Here is a 19948-nt window from a genome sequence, read left to right as displayed (position 1 = left end):
AAAAGACGATTTGGCAAAATAAAAGAAAGTTCGATTTAAATTTAAAACTTAACAGTTTTGGTTGACCTGCTGGTCATGTTTTTGCCAGTCACAAGCCTTCTGTTTGCAGGGCACTAGAAGGTAAAAGGAAAAAATAGTACCTTGATCAGGTGGGGAGCAGCGGTCAGGCACTGATTAAGCTGAATCAATCAACGCTTGGTCGCTGCTCTACAGAGAGGAACGGAAATTATGCAAGACATGCCTTGATGAATTAGGAAACTGTAAAGAAGAGTGCCACATAAATAAAAAAATGGTGAGAGACATGCGGGCTCCAAGCCCTTTACTGAATACTACAGAGTCTATCAAGCGAGACCCTAAAAAGGTCAGTTAGTTAAAATAAACAAACATTGTTACTTCTAAATATCAATATTCCAAGGACGCTTACATGGTCGTCAAGCAAAAAGTTCCTAGTGCATGGAGGGCCTTATGGTAGTTCTGAAGAGAGGCAAAGGACTTGGTCAGAGGGTGGCCTTGTTGGTGTGGTAGGGAGGCAATACCTCAAACGTTATTACTGGGGTAGGGGAGCTTCCAATTCGGAGTAATGAAAATTATCACAAAGCAATCAAGTAATTCCACATCAAAATAACAAGCGTGCGGGCTGACAACCATGCTCTCAGCATCAACGAGCGCAGAGTGAAGTGAATTTTACCATCCTCTGTGCATTTTTATTGCGAGGCTCATTTACATTTGACTTGGCGCGCAGAACGAGTGAGAACCCGGTCAATAGAAACAAAAATCATCTATTTAAAAAGTTTAGTTTCACGTGGGCCTGTTGTGCTTACTTCTTTCAGAATAGCTTTTGAACCTCTGTCCTGTGTGTGTCTGTGACTGTCACGTGAAAGGCAGTCAGAGCATCCAGGTGGGCCCCATGTCACCTGGGGCACCGCCCACCAGTGCTGGAGTTTTAAACAGCACCGGGTTGCATTTTGGGACTTGTGCCTTTTCAATGTGAGCTCAAAGACCGGGAAGTGTGGAATTCTGTTGGCTAAAAAATATTAACAGCGGAATGTGAATAGGCCACACAAGACATGACGTCACTGGAAAGCTAAACAGTATGTTGGGGAGACTGGGTGCGGCAATAGCGCTGATGTCATGAATACGTGCAACTCCTCGGTTATTTTTGAATGAACTGCTCATTCATTAGATCCCACCCTAAGAAATGAGCCCACCAGTATGAACACTTGTTTCATTAGAAAATGATGGAGTCACATTGCCTATGTAGAGCAGGTGCTTATACCTTGGTTGGAAGTCATTGCTCGGAGAGTGTTGTCTTTTAAGGTGATTGCACTAGGTCCGAGCAGGTGGGAGAAGACTTGTGCAGTGACTGAGTAAGAGAGATAACCTTCAATTACCACATCACCCTCCCGACATTGTAATCATGTCCTTTAAACGGTTTATCGACTCGACTTTCCACACTGAGTGCCAAGACGCAGGGTTTCGGTGCTCATGAAGTGCACAGACACACAGAAAGCTGAAGGTAGCGTGGCCGAGCGGTCTAAGGCGCTGGATTTAGGCTCCAGTCTCTTTGGAGGCGTGGGTTCGAATCCCACCGCTGCCAGAGATGGATTTTAACAGATCTTAATGACGCATCTCCCTCCTGCCCCTTCAATTTGCATGCACAGTGACTCTACCAATAGGTCCCTAATTTTAAAACTCTTTTACAGTCTCCTTCTAAGTAAACTCCTAAACCGTGGACTCCCAAGAAATCGGCTGATGGGCGCTGCTGTTGTTTTCCTTCATTCTGCTTAGATCACCTTCAAATGGAAGGTTTAACAAATAATTTGTTCTCCCCACGCGGTCACCCCGCTCTTCTCTCTGCAAAATAAAATCGAACCTCTGTTAAATAAAGATTTAAAGCAAATTATCTATCTTCCCAAATAAAGTTGGTAAATGTGTTCTTCACAGTTATTTTAAATATCAGGTTTAAAATAAACAAGTGACGTACTCGGCAGGATTCGAACCTGCGCAAGGAACCCCCAATGAATTTCAAGCTCATCACCTTAGCCACTCGGCCATAACTATGAGCTCTCAATAACCCATACCGAAACTTTATATCACAACAGAATTGTGCACAATGGCCGTGCACACCTATATATAACTCCATGTAGTTGTATCTCTAACTGTGTGCAAAGGGCACATTGCTATGTTTCTGTCTAAGCTTTGCTTTAGGTCTGAGGTCTTAAGAACCAAAGCAGGCTCCACGAATACTTGTCTGCACAAAAAAACAAGCATTTGCAATGCGAAAGGTCTCACATTTGGGAGAGTTAGAGCTATTGGCGTTGCAAATGACAATGTCTTTTACCTAGGTTTTGGTTTTCCTTGGGAAAATTGTATGTGTCCACGTTGTGTTTTGGGGCACTTCCTGTCGCGGGCGGTAGGCCTACCCACACAAGTGCGGTACCATTTTTATCGGGAGACTTGAGGAAACATAGAATAGCAAAACAAGTGTTACTGCCCCTTGTCTTTATCTACATTTTTTCCTTCCAAATATAAGACAGTGTGTAAAAAAGACGTCTACATGAGAAATGCCCTTTAATTCGCATGCTAGTGTGGGCACCCCAGAATTCAGAGATGTGCAAATAACCACTGCTCCTCAACACCTTATCTTGTGCCCATTTTGGAAATAGAAAGGTTTTCTTGATACCTATTTTTCACTCTTTATACTTCGGCAAATTAATTGCTGTATACCCGGTATAGAAAGAAAACCCACTGCAAGGTGCAGCTCATTTATTTTCTCTGGATACCTAGGGTTCTTGATGAACCTACAAGCCCAATATATCCCCGCAACCAGAAGAGTCCAGCAGACGTAACGGTATATTGCTTTCAAAATTCTGACATTGCAGAAAAAAGTTACAGAGTAAAACGTAGAGAAAAATGGCTGTTTTTTTCACCTCAATTTCAATATTTTTTTTTAGTTCAGTTGTTATTTTCTGTAGGAAACCGTTGTAAGATCTACACAAGTTACCCATTGCTGAATTCAGAATGTTGTCTTCTTTTCACAAATGTTTAGGTTACTGGGATCCAGCATTGGTTTCACACCCATTTCTGTCACTGACTGGAAGGAGGCTAAAAGCACACAAAATCGTAAAAATGGGGTATGTCCCAGTAAAATGCCAAAATTGAGTTGAAAAATTGGGTTTTCTGATTCAAGTCTGCCTGTCCCTGAAAGCTGGGATGCTGGTGATTTTAGCACTGCAAACCCTTTGTGGATGCCAATTTCAGGGACAAAAACCACAAGCCTTCTTCTCCAGCCCTTTTTTCCATTTATTTTTTTAAAAATACATTTTTACTGTATTTTGGCTAATTTCTTGGTCTCCTTCAGGGGAACCCACAAAGTCTGGGTACCTCTAGAATCCCTAGGATGTTGCAAAAAAAGGACACAAATTTGGCGTGGGTAGCTTATGTGGACAAAAATGTATGATGGCCTAAGCGCGTCCTGCCCCAAATAGCCAAAAAAATGCCTGGCACCTGAGGGGGAAAAGGCCTGGCAGCGAAGGGGTTAAAATGCACTATTTTATTCCAATTTCTTCACTTAGCTTCAGATTAACTATTGTTCCCTCCCACCCCCTCCTTTCAAAGTGCACCAGCCACCATTGCCTGGGGTGGGACAGATTGTTTTCGATTGCAGTATGGCAGATTGTTTTGGATTGCAGTGTGGTAGTTTGTTTTGGATTGGAGTGCAGAAGATTGCAGTGGGGTAGATTGTTTTGAATTGGAGTAGGGGAGATTGTTTTGAAGTGGAGTCGGGCAGATTGGAGTGGGTCAGATTGTTTTGGATCGGAGTAGGACAGATTGTTTTGGAGTGGTGCAGATTGTTTTTTATTAGAGTGGGGCAAATTGGAGTGAGACAGATTTGATAGGGGTGGCTGGAGAGGGTTGGAGTGGGATGAGTTAGAGTGGATTGGATTCGGGTGAGTGATTTGGACTGGAGTGAGGTGGATTAGTGTGGGTGAAGTGGTCTGGATGGGGGTGGATTGTAGTGGGGCAGATTGGAGTGGGGTGGATTGAAGTATTCCGCAGGATTATGTGTCAAAGCATAATTTCAGAATTTACACATAATAAAGAAACACTGTTGTTTTGCAATATCTTAAACAAGCTAATCGTCATCTTTTGAGAAGAGCGCCCACGAACAAAAACAAAAGAAAACATGCGTGGAACGTGGGAAAAGACGATTTGGCAAAATAAAAGAAAGTTCGATTTAAATTTAAAACTTAACAGTTTTGGTTGACCTGCTGGTCATGTTTTTGCCAGTCACAAGCCTTCTGTTTGCAGGGCACTAGAAGGTAAAAGGAAAAAATAGTACCTTGATCAGGTGGGGAGCAGCGGTCAGGCACTGATTAAGCTGAATCAATCAACGCTTGGTCGCTGCTCTACAGAGAGGAACGGAAATGATGCAAGACATGCCTTGATGAATTAAGAAACTGTAAAGAAGAGTGCCACATAAATAAAAAAATGGTGAGAGACATGCGGGCTCCAAGCACTTTACTGAATACTACAGAGTCTATCAAGCGAGACCCTAAAAAGGTCAGTAAGTTAAAATAAACAAACATTGTTACTTCTAAATATCAATATTCCAAGGACGCCTACATGGTCGTCAAGCAAAAAGTTCCTAGTGCATGGAGGGCCTTATGGTAGTTCTGAAGAGAGGCAAAGGACTTGGTCAGAGGGTGGCCTTGTTGGTGTGGTAGGGAAGCAATACCTCAAACGTTATTACTGGGGTAGGGGAGCTTCCAATTCGGAGTAATGAAAATTATCACAAAGCAATCAAGTAATTCCACATCAAAATAACAAGCGTGCGGGCTGACAACCATGCTCTCAGCATCAACGAGCGCAGAGTGAAGTGAATTTTACCATCCTCTGTGCATTTTTATTGCGAGGCTCATTTACATTTGACTTGGCGCGCAGAACGAGTGAGAACCCGGTCAATAGAAACAAAAATCATCTATTTAAAAAGTTTAGTTTCACGTGGGCCTGTTGTGCTTACTTCTTTCAGAATAGCTTTTGAACCTCTGTCCTGTGTGTGTCTGTGACTGTCACGTGAAAGGCAGTCAGAGCATCCAGGTGGGCCCCATGTCACCTGGGGCACCGCCCACCAGTGCTGGAGTTTTAAACAGCACCCGGTTGCATTTTGGGACTTGTGCCTTTTCAATGTGAGCTCAAAGACCGGGAAGTGTGGAATTCTGTTGGCTAAAAAATATTAACAGCGGAATGTGAATAGGCCACACAAGACATGACGTCACTGGAAAGCTAAACAGTATGTTGGGGATACTGGGTGCGGCAATAGGGCTAATGTCATGAATACGTGCAACTCCTCGGTTATTTTTGAATGAACTGCTCATTCATTAGATCCCACCCAAAGAAATGACCCCACCAGTATAAACACTTGTTTCATTAGAAAATGATGGAGTCACATTGCCTATGTAGAGCAGGTGCTTATACCTTGGTTGGAAGTCATTGCTCGGAGAGTGTTGTCTTTTAAGGTGATTGCACTAGGTCCGAGCAGGTGGGAGAAGACTTGTGCAGTGACTGAGTAAGAGAGATAACCTTCAATTACCACATCACCCTCCCGACATTGTAATCATGTCCTTTAAACGGTTTATCGACTCGACTTTCCACACTGAGTGCCAAGACGCAGGGTTTCGGTGCTCATGAAGTGCACAGACACACAGAAAGCTGAAGGTAGCGTGGCCGAGCGGTCTAAGGCGCTGGATTTAGGCTCCAGTCTCTTTGGAGGCGTGGGTTCGAATCCCACCGCTGCCAGAGATGGATTTTAACAGATCTTAATGACGCATCTCCCTCCTGCCCCTTCAATTTGCATGCACAGTGACTCTACCAATAGGTCCCTAATTTTAAAACTCTTTTACAGTCTCCTTCTAAGTAAACTCCTAAACCGTGGACTCCCAAGAAATCGGCTGATGGGCGCTGCTGTTGTTTTCCTTCATTCTGCTTAGATCACCTTCAAATGGAAGGTTTAACAAATAATTTGTTCTCCCCACGCGGTCACCCCGCTCTTCTCTCTGCAAAATAAAATCGAACCTCTGTTAAATAAAGATTTAAAGCAAATTATCTATCTTCCCAAATAAAGTTGGTAAATGTGTTCTTCACAGTTATTTTAAATATCAGGTTTAAAATAAACAAGTGACGTACTCGGCAGGATTCGAACCTGCGCAAGGAACCCCCAATGAATTTCAAGCTCATCACCGTAGCCACTCGGCCATAACTACGAACTCTCAATAACCCATACCGAAACTTTATATCACAACAGAAGTGTGCACAATGGCCGTGCACACCTATATATAACTCCATGTAGTTGTATCTCTAACTGTGTGCAAAGGGCACATTGCTATGTTTCTGTCTAAGCTTTGCTTTAGGTCTGAGGTCTTAAGAACCAAAGCAGGCTCCACGAATACTTGTCTGCACAAAAAAACAAGCATTTGCAATGCGAAAGGTCTCACATTTGGGAGAGTTAGAGCTATTGGCGTTGCAAATGACAATGTCTTTTACATAGGTTTTGGTTTTCCTTGGGAAAATTGTATGTGTCCACGTTGTGTTTTGGGGCACTTCCTGTCGCAGGCGCTAGGCCTACCCACACAAGTGCGGTACCATTTTTATCGGGAGACTTGAGGAAACATAGAATAGCAAAACAAGTGATACTGCCCCTTGTCTTTATCTACATTTTTTCCTTCCAAATATAAGACAGTGTGTAAAAAAGACGTCTACATGAGAAATGCCCTTTAATTCGCATGCTAGTGTGGGCACCCCAGAATTCAGAGATGTGCAAATAACCACTGCTCCTCAACACCTTATCTTGTGCCCATTTTGGAAATAGAAAGGTTTTCTTGATACCTATTTTTCACTCTTTATACTTCGGCAAATTAATTGCTGTATACCCGGTATAGAAAGAAAACCCACTGCAAGGTGCAGCTCATTTATTTTCTCTGGATACCTAGGGTTCTTGATGAACCTACAAGCCCAATATATCCCCGCAACCAGAAGAGTCCAGCAGACGTAACAGTATATTGCTTTCAAAATTCTGACATTGCAGAAAAAAGTTACAGAGTAAAACGTAGAGAAAAATGGCTGTTTTTTTCACCTCAATTTCAATATTTTTTTTTAGTTCAGTTGTTATTTTCTGTAGGAAACCCTTGTAAGATCTACACAAGTTACCCATTGCTGAATTCAGAATGTTGTCTTCTTTTCACAAATGTTTAGGTTACTGGGATCCAGCATTGGTTTCACACCCATTTCTGTCACTGACTGGAAGGAGGCTAAAAGCACACAAAATCGTAAAAATGGGGTATGTCCCAGTAAAATGCCAAAATTGAGTTGAAAAATTGGGTTTTCTGATTCAAGTCTGCCTGTCCCTGAAAGCTGGGAAGCTGGTGATTTTAGCACTGCAAACCCTTTGTGGATGCCAATTTCAGGGACAAAAACCACAAGCCTTCTTCTCCAGCCCTTTTTTCCATTTATTTTTAAAAAAATAAATTTTTACTGTATTTTGGCTAATTTCTTGGTCTCCTTCAGGGGAACCCACAAAGTCTGGGTACCTCTAGAATCCCTAGGATGTTGCAAAAAAAAGGACACAAATTTGGCGTGGGTAGCTTATGTGGACAAAAATGTATGATGGCCTAAGCGCGTCCTGCCCCAAATAGCCAACAAAAATGCCTGGCACCTGAGGGGGAAAAGGCCTGGCAGCGAAGGGGTTAAAATGCACTATTTTATTCCAATTTCTTCACTTAGCTTCAGATGAACTATTGTTCCCTCCCACCCCCTCCTTTCAAAGTGCACCAGCCACCACTGCCTGGGGTGTGACAGATTGTTTTCGATTGCAGTATGGCAGATTTTTTTACATTGCAGTGTGGTAGTTTGTTTTGGATTGGAGTGCAGAAGATTGCAGTGGGGTAGATTGTTTTGAATTGGAGTAGGGGAGATTGTTTTGAAGTGGAGTCGGGCAGATTGGAGTGGGTCAGATTGTTTTGGATCGGAGTAGGACAGATTGTTTTGGAGTGGTGCAGATTGTTTTTTATTAGAGTGGGGCAAATTGGAGTGAGACAGATTTGATAGGGGTGGCTGGAGAGGGTTGGAGTGGGATGAGTTAGAGTGGATTGGATTCGGGTGAGTGATTTGGACTGGAGTGAGGTGGATTAGTGTGGGTGAAGTGGTCTGGATGGGGGTGGATTGTAGTGGGGCAGATTGGAGTGGGGTGGATTGAAGTGTACCGCAGGATTATGTGTCAAAGCATAATTTCAGAATTTACACATAATAAAGAAACACTGTTGTTTTGCAATATTTTAAACAAGCTAATCGTCATCTTTTGAGAAGAGCGCCCACGAACAAAAACAAAAGAAAACATGCGTGGAACGTGGGAAAAGACGATTTGGCAAAATAAAAGAAAGTTCGATTTAAATTTAAAACTTAACAGTTTTGGTTGACCTGCTGGTCATGTTTTTGCCAGTCACAAGCCTTCTGTTTGCAGGGCACTAGAAGGTAAAAGGAAAAAATAGTACCTTGATCAGGTGGGGAGCAGCGGTCAGGCACTGATTAAGCTGAATCAATCAACGCTTGGTCGCTGCTCTACAGAGAGGAACGGAAATTATGCAAGACATGCCTTGATGAATTAGGAAACTGTAAAGAAGAGTGCCACATAAATAAAAAAATGGTGAGAGACATGCGGGCTCCAAGCCCTTTACTGAATACTACAGAGTCTATCAAGCGAGACCCTAAAAAGGTCAGTTAGTTAAAATAAACAAACATTGTTACTTCTAAATATCAATATTCCAAGGACGCTTACATGGTCGTCAAGCAAAAAGTTCCTAGTGCATGGAGGGCCTTATGGTAGTTCTGAAGAGAGGCAAAGGACTTGGTCAGAGGGTGGCCTTGTTGGTGTGGTAGGGAGGCAATACCTCAAACGTTATTACTGGGGGAGGGGAGCTTCCAATTCGGAGTAATGAAAATTATCACAAAGCAATCAAGTAATTCCACATCAAAATAACAAGCGTGCGGGCTGACAACCATGCTCTCAGCATCAACGAGCGCAGAGTGAAGTGAATTTTACCATCCTCTGTGCATTTTTATTGCGAGGCTCATTTACATTTGACTTGGCGCGCAGAACGAGTGAGAACCCGGTCAATAGAAACAAAAATCATCTATTTAAAAAGTTTAGTTTCACGTGGGCCTGTTGTGCTTACTTCTTTCAGAATAGCTTTTGAACCTCTGTCCTGTGTGTGTCTGTGACTGTCACGTGAAAGGCAGTCAGAGCATCCAGGTGGGCCCCATGTCACCTGGGGCACCGCCCACCAGTGCTGGAGTTTTAAACAGCACCCGGTTGCATTTTGGGACTTGTGCCTTTTCAATGTGAGCTCAAAGACCGGGAAGTGTGGAATTCTGTTGGCTAAAAAATATTAACAGCGGAATGTGAATAGGCCACACAAGACATGACGTCACTGGAAAGCTAAACAGTATGTTGGGGAGACTGGGTGCGGCAATAGCGCTGATGTCATGAATACGTGCAACTCCTCGGTTATTTTTGAATGAACTGCTCATTCATTAGATCCCACCCTAAGAAATGAGCCCACCAGTATGAACACTTGTTTCATTAGAAAATGATGGAGTCACATTGCCTATGTAGAGCAGGTGCTTATACCTTGGTTGGAAGTCATTGCTCGGAGAGTGTTGTCTTTTAAGGTGATTGCACTAGGTCCGAGCAGGTGGGAGAAGACTTGTGCAGTGACTGAGTAAGAGAGATAACCTTCAATTACCACATCACCCTCCCGACATTGTAATCATGTCCTTTAAACGGTTTATCGACTCGACTTTCCACACTGAGTGCCAAGACGCAGGGTTTCGGTGCTCATGAAGTGCACAGACACACAGAAAGCTGAAGGTAGCGTGGCCGAGCGGTCTAAGGCGCTGGATTTAGGCTCCAGTCTCTTTGGAGGCGTGGGTTCGAATCCCACCGCTGCCAGAGATGGATTTTAACAGATCTTAATGACGCATCTCCCTCCTGCCCCTTCAATTTGCATGCACAGTGACTCTACCAATAGGTCCCTAATTTTAAAACTCTTTTACAGTCTCCTTCTAAGTAAACTCCTAAACCGTGGACTCCCAAGAAATCGGCTGATGGGCGCTGCTGTTGTTTTCCTTCATTCTGCTTAGATCACCTTCAAATGGAAGGTTTAACAAATAATTTGTTCTCCCCACGCGGTCACCCCGCTCTTCTCTCTGCAAAATAAAATCGAACCTCTGTTAAATAAAGATTTAAAGCAAATTATCTATCTTCCCAAATAAAGTTGGTAAATGTGTTCTTCACAGTTATTTTAAATATCAGGTTTAAAATAAACAAGTGACGTACTCGGCAGGATTCGAACCTGCGCAAGGAACCCCCAATGAATTTCAAGCTCATCACCTTAGCCACTCGGCCATAACTACGAGCTCTCAATAACCCATACCGAAACTTTATATCACAACAGAATTGTGCACAATGGCCGTGCACACCTATATATAACTCCATGTAGTTGTATCTCTAACTGTGTGCAAAGGGCACATTGCTATGTTTCTGTCTAAGCTTTGCTTTAGGTCTGAGGTCTTAAGAACCAAAGCAGGCTCCACGAATACTTGTCTGCACAAAAAAACAAGCATTTGCAATGCGAAAGGTCTCACATTTGGGAGAGTTAGAGCTATTGGCGTTGCAAATGACAATGTCTTTTACCTAGGTTTTGGTTTTCCTTGGGAAAATTGTATGTGTCCACGTTGTGTTTTGGGGCACTTCCTGTCGCGGGCGGTAGGCCTACCCACACAAGTGCGGTACCATTTTTATCGGGAGACTTGAGGAAACATAGAATAGCAAAACAAGTGTTACTGCCCCTTGTCTTTATCTACATTTTTTCCTTCCAAATATAAGACAGTGTGTAAAAAAGACGTCTACATGAGAAATGCCCTTTAATTCGCATGCTAGTGTGGGCACCCCAGAATTCAGAGATGTGCAAATAACCACTGCTCCTCAACACCTTATCTTGTGCCCATTTTGGAAATAGAAAGGTTTTCTTGATACCTATTTTTCACTCTTTATACTTCGGCAAATTAATTGCTGTATACCCGGTATAGAAAGAAAACCCACTGCAAGGTGCAGCTCATTTATTTTCTCTGGATACCTAGGGTTCTTGATGAACCTACAAGCCCAATATATCCCCGCAACCAGAAGAGTCCAGCAGACGTAACGGTATATTGCTTTCAAAATTCTGACATTGCAGAAAAAAGTTACAGAGTAAAACGTAGAGAAAAATGGCTGTTTTTTTCACCTCAATTTCAATATTTTTTTTTAGTTCAGTTGTTATTTTCTGTAGGAAACCGTTGTAAGATCTACACAAGTTACCCATTGCTGAATTCAGAATGTTGTCTTCTTTTCACAAATGTTTAGGTTACTGGGATCCAGCATTGGTTTCACACCCATTTCTGTCACTGACTGGAAGGAGGCTAAAAGCACACAAAATCGTAAAAATGGGGTATGTCCCAGTAAAATGCCAAAATTGAGTTGAAAAATTGGGTTTTCTGATTCAAGTCTGCCTGTCCCTGAAAGCTGGGATGCTGGTGATTTTAGCACTGCAAACCCTTTGTGGATGCCAATTTCAGGGACAAAAACCACAAGCCTTCTTCTCCAGCCCTTTTTTCCATTTATTTTTTTAAAAATACATTTTTACTGTATTTTGGCTAATTTCTTGGTCTCCTTCAGGGGAACCCACAAAGTCTGGGTACCTCTAGAATCCCTAGGATGTTGCAAAAAAAGGACACAAATTTGGCGTGGGTAGCTTATGTGGACAAAAATGTATGATGGCCTAAGCGCGTCCTGCCCCAAATAGCCAAAAAAATGCCTGGCACCTGAGGGGGAAAAGGCCTGGCAGCGAAGGGGTTAAAATGCACTATTTTATTCCAATTTCTTCACTTAGCTTCAGATTAACTATTGTTCCCTCCCACCCCCTCCTTTCAAAGTGCACCAGCCACCATTGCCTGGGGTGGGACAGATTGTTTTCGATTGCAGTATGGCAGATTGTTTTGGATTGCAGTGTGGTAGTTTGTTTTGGATTGGAGTGCAGAAGATTGCAGTGGGGTAGATTGTTTTGAATTGGAGTAGGGGAGATTGTTTTGAAGTGGAGTCGGGCAGATTGGAGTGGGTCAGATTGTTTTGGATCGGAGTAGGACAGATTGTTTTGGAGTGGTGCAGATTGTTTTTTATTAGAGTGGGGCAAATTGGAGTGAGACAGATTTGATAGGGGTGGCTGGAGAGGGTTGGAGTGGGATGAGTTAGAGTGGATTGGATTCGGGTGAGTGATTTGGACTGGAGTGAGGTGGATTAGTGTGGGTGAAGTGGTCTGGATGGGGGTGGATTGTAGTGGGGCAGATTGGAGTGGGGTGGATTGAAGTATTCCGCAGGATTATGTGTCAAAGCATAATTTCAGAATTTACACATAATAAAGAAACACTGTTGTTTTGCAATATCTTAAACAAGCTAATCGTCATCTTTTGAGAAGAGCGCCCACGAACAAAAACAAAAGAAAACATGCGTGGAACGTGGGAAAAGACGATTTGGCAAAATAAAAGAAAGTTCGATTTAAATTTAAAACTTAACAGTTTTGGTTGACCTGCTGGTCATGTTTTTGCCAGTCACAAGCCTTCTGTTTGCAGGGCACTAGAAGGTAAAAGGAAAAAATAGTACCTTGATCAGGTGGGGAGCAGCGGTCAGGCACTGATTAAGCTGAATCAATCAACGCTTGGTCGCTGCTCTACAGAGAGGAACGGAAATGATGCAAGACATGCCTTGATGAATTAAGAAACTGTAAAGAAGAGTGCCACATAAATAAAAAAATGGTGAGAGACATGCGGGCTCCAAGCACTTTACTGAATACTACAGAGTCTATCAAGCGAGACCCTAAAAAGGTCAGTAAGTTAAAATAAACAAACATTGTTACTTCTAAATATCAATATTCCAAGGACGCCTACATGGTCGTCAAGCAAAAAGTTCCTAGTGCATGGAGGGCCTTATGGTAGTTCTGAAGAGAGGCAAAGGACTTGGTCAGAGGGTGGCCTTGTTGGTGTGGTAGGGAGGTAATACCTCAAACGTTATTACTGGGGTAGGGGAGCTTACAATTCGGAGTAATGAAAATTATCACAAAGCAATCAAGTAATTCCACATCAAAATAACAAGCGTGCGGGCTGACAACCATGCTCTCAGCATCAACGAGCGCAGAGTGAAGTGAATTTTACCATCCTCTGTGCATTTTTATTGCGGGACTCATTTACATTTGACTTGGCGCGCAGAACGAGTGAGAACCCGGTCAATAGAAACAAAAATCATCTATTTAAAAAGTTTAGTTTCACGTGGGCCTGTTGTCCTTACTTCTTTCAGAATAGCTTTTGAACCTCTGTCCTGTGTGTGTCTGTGACTGTCACGTGAAAGGCAGTCAGAGCATCCAGGTGGGCCCCATGTCACCTGGGGCACCGCCCACCAGTGCTGGAGTTTTAAACAGCACCCGGTTGCATTTTGGGACTTGTGCCTTTTCAATGTGAGCTCAAAGACCGGGAAGTGTGGAATTCTGTTGGCTAAAAAATATTAACAGCGGAATGTGAATAGGCCACACAAGACATGACGTCACTGGAAAGCTAAACAGTATGTTGGGGATACTGGGTGCGGCAATAGGGCTAATGTCATGAATACGTGCAACTCCTCGGTTATTTTTGAATGAACTGCTCATTCATTAGATCCCACCCAAAGAAATGACCCCACCAGTATGAACACTTGTTTCATTAGAAAATGATGGAGTCACATTGCCTATGTAGAGCAGGTGCTTATACCTTGGTTGGAAGTCATTGCTCGGAGAGTGTTGTCTTTTAAGTTGATTGCACTAGGTCCGAGCAGGTGGGAGAAGACTTGTGCAGTGACTGAGTAAGAGAGATAACCTTCAATTACCATATCACCCTCCCGACATTGTAATCATGTCCTTTAAACGGTTTATCGACTCGACTTTCCACACTGAGTGCCAAGACGCAGGGTTTCGGTGCTCATGAAGTGCACAGACACACAGAAAACTGAAGGTAGCGTGGCCGAGCGGTCTAAGGCGCTGGATTTAGGCTCCAGTCTCTTTGGAGGCGTGGGTTCGAATCCCACCGCTGCCAGAGATGGATTTTAACAGATCTTAATGACGCATCTCCCTCCTGCCCCTTCAATTTGCATGCACAGTGACTCTACCAATAGGTCCCTAATTTTAAAACTCTTTTTTTGCAGTCTCCTTCTAAGTAAACTCCTAAACCGTGGACTCCCAAGAAATCGGCTGATGGGCGCTGCTGTTGTTTTCCTTCATTCTGCTTAGATCACCTTCAAATGGAAGGTTTAACAAATAATTTGTTCTCCCCACGCGGTCACCCCGCTCTTCTCTCTGCAAAATAAAATCGAACCTCTGTTAAATAAAGATTTAAAGCAAATTATCTATCTTCCCAAATAAAGTTGGTAAATGTGTTCTTCACAGTTATTTTAAATATCAGGTTTAAAATAAACAAGTGACGTACTCGGCAGGATTCGAACCTGCGCAAGGAACCCCCAATGAATTTCAAGCTCATCACCGTAGCCACTCGGCCATAACTACGAACTCTCAATAACCCATACCGAAACTTTATATCACAACAGAATGGTGCACAATGGCCGTGCACACCTATATATAACTCCATGTAGTTGTATCTCTAACTGTGTGCAAAGGGCACATTGCTATGTTTCTGTCTAAGCTTTGCTTTAGGTCTGAGGTCTTAAGAACCAAAGCAGGCTCCACGAATACTTGTCTGCACAAAAAAACAAGCATTTGCAATGCGAAAGGTCTCACATTTGGGAGAGTTAGAGCTATTGGCGTTGCAAATGACAATGTCTTTTACATAGGTTTTGGTTTTCCTTGGGAAAATTGTATGTGTCCACGTTGTGTTTTGGGGCACTTCCTGTCGCAGGCGCTAGGCCTACCCACACAAGTGCGGTACCATTTTTATCGGGAGACTTGAGGAAACATAGAATAGCAAAACAAGTGATACTGCCCCTTGTCTTTATCTACATTTTTTCCTTCCAAATATAAGACAGTGTGTAAAAAAGACGTCTACATGAGAAATGCCCTTTAATTCGCATGCTAGTGTGGGCACCCCAGAATTCAGAGATGTGCAAATAACCACTGCTCCTCAACACCTTATCTTGTGCCCATTTTGGAAATAGAAAGGTTTTCTTGATACCTATTTTTCACTCTTTATACTTCGGCAAATTAATTGCTGTATACCCGGTATAGAAAGAAAACCCACTGCAAGGTGCAGCTCATTTATTTTCTCTGGATACCTAGGGTTCTTGATGAACCTACAAGCCCAATATATCCCCGCAACCAGAAGAGTCCAGCAGACGTAACAGTATATTGCTTTCAAAATTCTGACATTGCAGAAAAAAGTTACAGAGTAAAACGTAGAGAAAAATGGCTGTTTTTTTCACCTCAATTTCAATATTTTTTTTTAGTTCAGTTGTTATTTTCTGTAGGAAACCCTTGTAAGATCTACACAAGTTACCCATTGCTGAATTCAGAATGTTGTCTTCTTTTCACAAATGTTTAGGTTACTGGGATCCAGCATTGGTTTCACACCCATTTCTGTCACTGACTGGAAGGAGGCTAAAAGCACACAAAATCGTAAAAATGGGGTATGTCCCAGTAAAATGCCAAAATTGAGTTGAAAAATTGGGTTTTCTGATTCAAGTCTGCCTGTCCCTGAAAGCTGGGAAGCTGGTGATTTTAGCACTGCAAACCCTTTGTGGATGCCAATTTCAGGGACAAAAACCACAAGCCTTCTTCTCCAGCCCTTTTTTCCATTTATTTTTAAAAAAATAAATTTTTACTGTATTTTGGCTAATTTCTTGGTCTCCTTCAGGGGAACCCACAAAGTCTGGGTACCTCTAGAATCCCTAGGATGTTGCAAAAAAAAGGACACAAATTTGGCGTGGGTAGCTTATGTGGACAAAAATGTATGATGGCCTAAGCGCGTCCTGCCCCAAATAGCCAACAAAAATGCCTGGCACCTGAGGGGGAAAAGGCCTGGCAGCGAAGGGGTTAAAATGCACTATTTTATTCCAATTTCTTCACTTAGCTTCAGATGAACTGTTGTTCCCTCCCACCCCCTCCTTTCAAAGTGCACCAGCCACCACTGCCTGGGGTGTGACAGATTGTTTTCGATTGCAGTATGGCAGATTTTTTTACATTGCAGTGTGGTAGTTTGTTTTGGATTGGAGTGCAGAAGATTGCAGTGGGGTAGATTGTTTTGAATTGGAGTAGGGGAGATTGTTTTGAAGTGGAGTCGGGCAGATTGGAGTGGGTCAGATTGTTTTGGATCGGAGTAGGACAGATTGTTTTGGAGTGGTGCAGATTGTTTTTTATTAGAGTGGGGCAAATTGGAGTGAGACAGATTTGATAGGGGTGGCTGGAGAGGGTTGGAGTGGGATGAGTTAGAGTGGATTGGATTCGGGTGAGTGATTTGGACTGGAGTGAGGTGGATTAGTGTGGGTGAAGTGGTCTGGATGGGGGTGGATTGTAGTGGGGCAGATTGGAGTGGGGTGGATTGAAGTGTACCGCAGGATTATGTGTCAAAGCATAATTTCAGAATTTACACATAATAAAGAAACACTGTTGTTTTGCAATATTTTAAACAAGCTAATCGTCATCTTTTGAGAAGAGCGCCCACGAACAAAAACAAAAGAAAACATGCGTGGAACGTGGGAAAAGACGATTTGGCAAAATAAAAGAAAGTTCGATTTAAATTTAAAACTTAACAGTTTTGGTTGACCTGCTGGTCATGTTTTTGCCAGTCACAAGCCTTCTGTTTGCAGGGCACTAGAAGGTAAAAGGAAAAAATAGTACCTTGATCAGGTGGGGAGCAGCGGTCAGGCACTGATTAAGCTGAATCAATCAACGCTTGGTCGCTGCTCTACAGAGAGGAACGGAAATTATGCAAGACATGCCTTGATGAATTAGGAAACTGTAAAGAAGAGTGCCACATAAATAAAAAAATGGTGAGAGACATGCGGGCTCCAAGCCCTTTACTGAATACTACAGAGTCTATCAAGCGAGACCCTAAAAAGGTCAGTTAGTTAAAATAAACAAACATTGTTACTTCTAAATATCAATATTCCAAGGACGCTTACATGGTCGTCAAGCAAAAAGTTCCTAGTGCATGGAGGGCCTTATGGTAGTTCTGAAGAGAGGCAAAGGACTTGGTCAGAGGGTGGCCTTGTTGGTGTGGTAGGGAGGCAATACCTCAAACGTTATTACTGGGGTAGGGGAGCTTCCAATTCGGAGTAATGAAAATTATCACAAAGCAATCAAGTAATTCCACATCAAAATAACAAGCGTGCGGGCTGACAACCATGCTCTCAGCATCAACGAGCGCAGAGTGAAGTGAATTTTACCATCCTCTGTGCATTTTTATTGCGAGGCTCATTTACATTTGACTTGGCGCGCAGAACGAGTGAGAACCCGGTCAATAGAAACAAAAATCATCTATTTAAAAAGTTTAGTTTCACGTGGGCCTGTTGTGCTTACTTCTTTCAGAATAGCTTTTGAACCTCTGTCCTGTGTGTGTCTGTGACTGTCACGTGAAAGGCAGTCAGAGCATCCAGGTGGGCCCCATGTCACCTGGGGCACCGCCCACCAGTGCTGGAGTTTTAAACAGCACCGGGTTGCATTTTGGGACTTGTGCCTTTTCAATGTGAGCTCAAAGACCGGGAAGTGTGGAATTCTGTTGGCTAAAAAATATTAACAGCGGAATGTGAATAGGCCACACAAGACATGACGTCACTGGAAAGCTAAACAGTATGTTGGGGAGACTGGGTGCGGCAATAGCGCTGATGTCATGAATACGTGCAACTCCTCGGTTATTTTTGAATGAACTGCTCATTCATTAGATCCCACCCTAAGAAATGAGCCCACCAGTATGAACACTTGTTTCATTAGAAAATGATGGAGTCACATTGCCTATGTAGAGCAGGTGCTTATACCTTGGTTGGAAGTCATTGCTCGGAGAGTGTTGTCTTTTAAGGTGATTGCACTAGGTCCGAGCAGGTGGGAGAAGACTTGTGCAGTGACTGAGTAAGAGAGATAACCTTCAATTACCACATCACCCTCCCGACATTGTAATCATGTCCTTTAAACGGTTTATCGACTCGACTTTCCACACTGAGTGCCTAGACGCAGGGTTTCGGTGCTCATGAAGTGCACAGACACACAGAAAGCTGAAGGTAGCGTGGCCGAGCGGTCTAAGGCGCTGGATTTAGGCTCCAGTCTCTTTGGAGGCGTGGGTTCGAATCCCACCGCTGCCAGAGATGGATTTTAACAGATCTTAATGACGCATCTCCCTCCTGCCCCTTCAATTTGCATGCACAGTGACTCTACCAATAGGTCCCTAATTTTAAAACTCTTTTACAGTCTCCTTCTAAGTAAACTCCTAAACCGTGGACTCCCAAGAAATCGGCTGATGGGCGCTGCTGTTGTTTTCCTTCATTCTGCTTAGATCACCTTCAAATGGAAGGTTTAACAAATAATTTGTTCTCCCCACGCGGTCACCCCGCTCTTCTCTCTGCAAAATAAAATCGAACCTCTGTTAAATAAAGATTTAAAGCAAATTATCTATCTTCCCAAATAAAGTTGGTAAATGTGTTCTTCACAGTTATTTTAAATATCAGGTTTAAAATAAACAAGTGACGTACTCGGCAGGATTCGAACCTGCGCAAGGAACCCCCAATGAATTTCAAGCTCATCACCTTAGCCACTCGGCCATAACTACGAGCTCTCAATAACCCATACCGAAACTTTATATCACAACAGAATTGTGCACAATGGCCGTGCACACCTATATATAACTCCATGTAGTTGTATCTCTAACTGTGTGCAAAGGGCACATTGCTATGTTTCTGTCTAAGCTTTGCTTTAGGTCTGAGGTCTTAAGAACCAAAGCAGGCTCCACGAATACTTGTCTGCACAAAAAAACAAGCATTTGCAATGCGAAAGGTCTCACATTTGGGAGAGTTAGAGCTATTGGCGTTGCAAATGACAATGTCTTTTACCTAGGTTTTGGTTTTCCTTGGGAAAATTGTATGTGTCCACGTTGTGTTTTGGGGCACTTCCTGTCGCGGGCGGTAGGCCTACCCACACAAGTGCGGTACCATTTTTATCGGGAGACTTGAGGAAACATAGAATAGCAAAACAAGTGTTACTGCCCCTTGTCTTTATCTACATTTTTTCCTTCCAAATATAAGACAGTGTGTAAAAAAGACGTCTACATGAGAAATGCCCTTTAATTCGCATGCTAGTGTGGGCACCCCAGAATTCAGAGATGTGCAAATAACCACTGCTCCTCAACACCTTATCTTGTGCCCATTTTGGAAATAGAAAGGTTTTCTTGATACCTATTTTTCACTCTTTATACTTCGGCAAATTAATTGCTGTATACCCGGTATAGAAAGAAAACCCACTGCAAGGTGCAGCTCATTTATTTTCTCTGGATACCTAGGGTTCTTGATGAACCTACAAGCCCAATATATCCCCGCAACCAGAAGAGTCCAGCAGACGTAACGGTATATTGCTTTCAAAATTCTGACATTGCAGAAAAAAGTTACAGAGTAAAACGTAGAGAAAAATGGCTGTTTTTTTCACCTCAATTTCAATATTTTTTTTTAGTTCAGTTGTTATTTTCTGTAGGAAACCGTTGTAAGATCTACACAAGTTACCCATTGCTGAATTCAGAATGTTGTCTTCTTTTCACAAATGTTTAGGTTACTGGGATCCAGCATTGGTTTCACACCCATTTCTGTCACTGACTGGAAGGAGGCTAAAAGCACACAAAATCGTAAAAATGG

General features: G+C 42.8%; 5 non-coding genes across 5 annotated transcripts; all 5 read left to right on the top strand.

The window, feature by feature from the left end:
• Positions 1–1515: 1515 nt before the first annotated feature.
• TRNAL-UAG (transfer RNA leucine (anticodon UAG)) lies at positions 1516–1597 on the top strand. The gene has a single exon. It is a non-coding gene; the product is annotated as a tRNA-Leu (tRNA).
• A 4120-nt stretch (positions 1598–5717) lies between these two features.
• Positions 5718–5799, top strand: TRNAL-UAG (transfer RNA leucine (anticodon UAG)). The gene has a single exon. It is a non-coding gene; the product is annotated as a tRNA-Leu (tRNA).
• A 4122-nt stretch (positions 5800–9921) lies between these two features.
• Positions 9922–10003, top strand: TRNAL-UAG (transfer RNA leucine (anticodon UAG)). Its single transcript has one exon. It is a non-coding gene; the product is annotated as a tRNA-Leu (tRNA).
• A 4120-nt stretch (positions 10004–14123) lies between these two features.
• Positions 14124–14205, top strand: TRNAL-UAG (transfer RNA leucine (anticodon UAG)). The gene has a single exon. It is a non-coding gene; the product is annotated as a tRNA-Leu (tRNA).
• A 4125-nt stretch (positions 14206–18330) lies between these two features.
• Positions 18331–18412, top strand: TRNAL-UAG (transfer RNA leucine (anticodon UAG)). Its single transcript has one exon. It is a non-coding gene; the product is annotated as a tRNA-Leu (tRNA).
• The last annotated feature ends 1536 nt before the right edge of the window (positions 18413–19948 follow it).

The sequence above is a fragment of the Pleurodeles waltl genome, chromosome 12 (genome assembly GCF_031143425.1).
Source record: "Pleurodeles waltl isolate 20211129_DDA chromosome 12, aPleWal1.hap1.20221129, whole genome shotgun sequence".
In the NCBI taxonomy this organism is placed as follows: Eukaryota; Metazoa; Chordata; class Amphibia; order Caudata; family Salamandridae; genus Pleurodeles; species Pleurodeles waltl.
The sequence above is the reverse complement of the archived record's forward strand: the minus strand, read 5'-3'. Positions and strand labels throughout refer to the sequence as shown.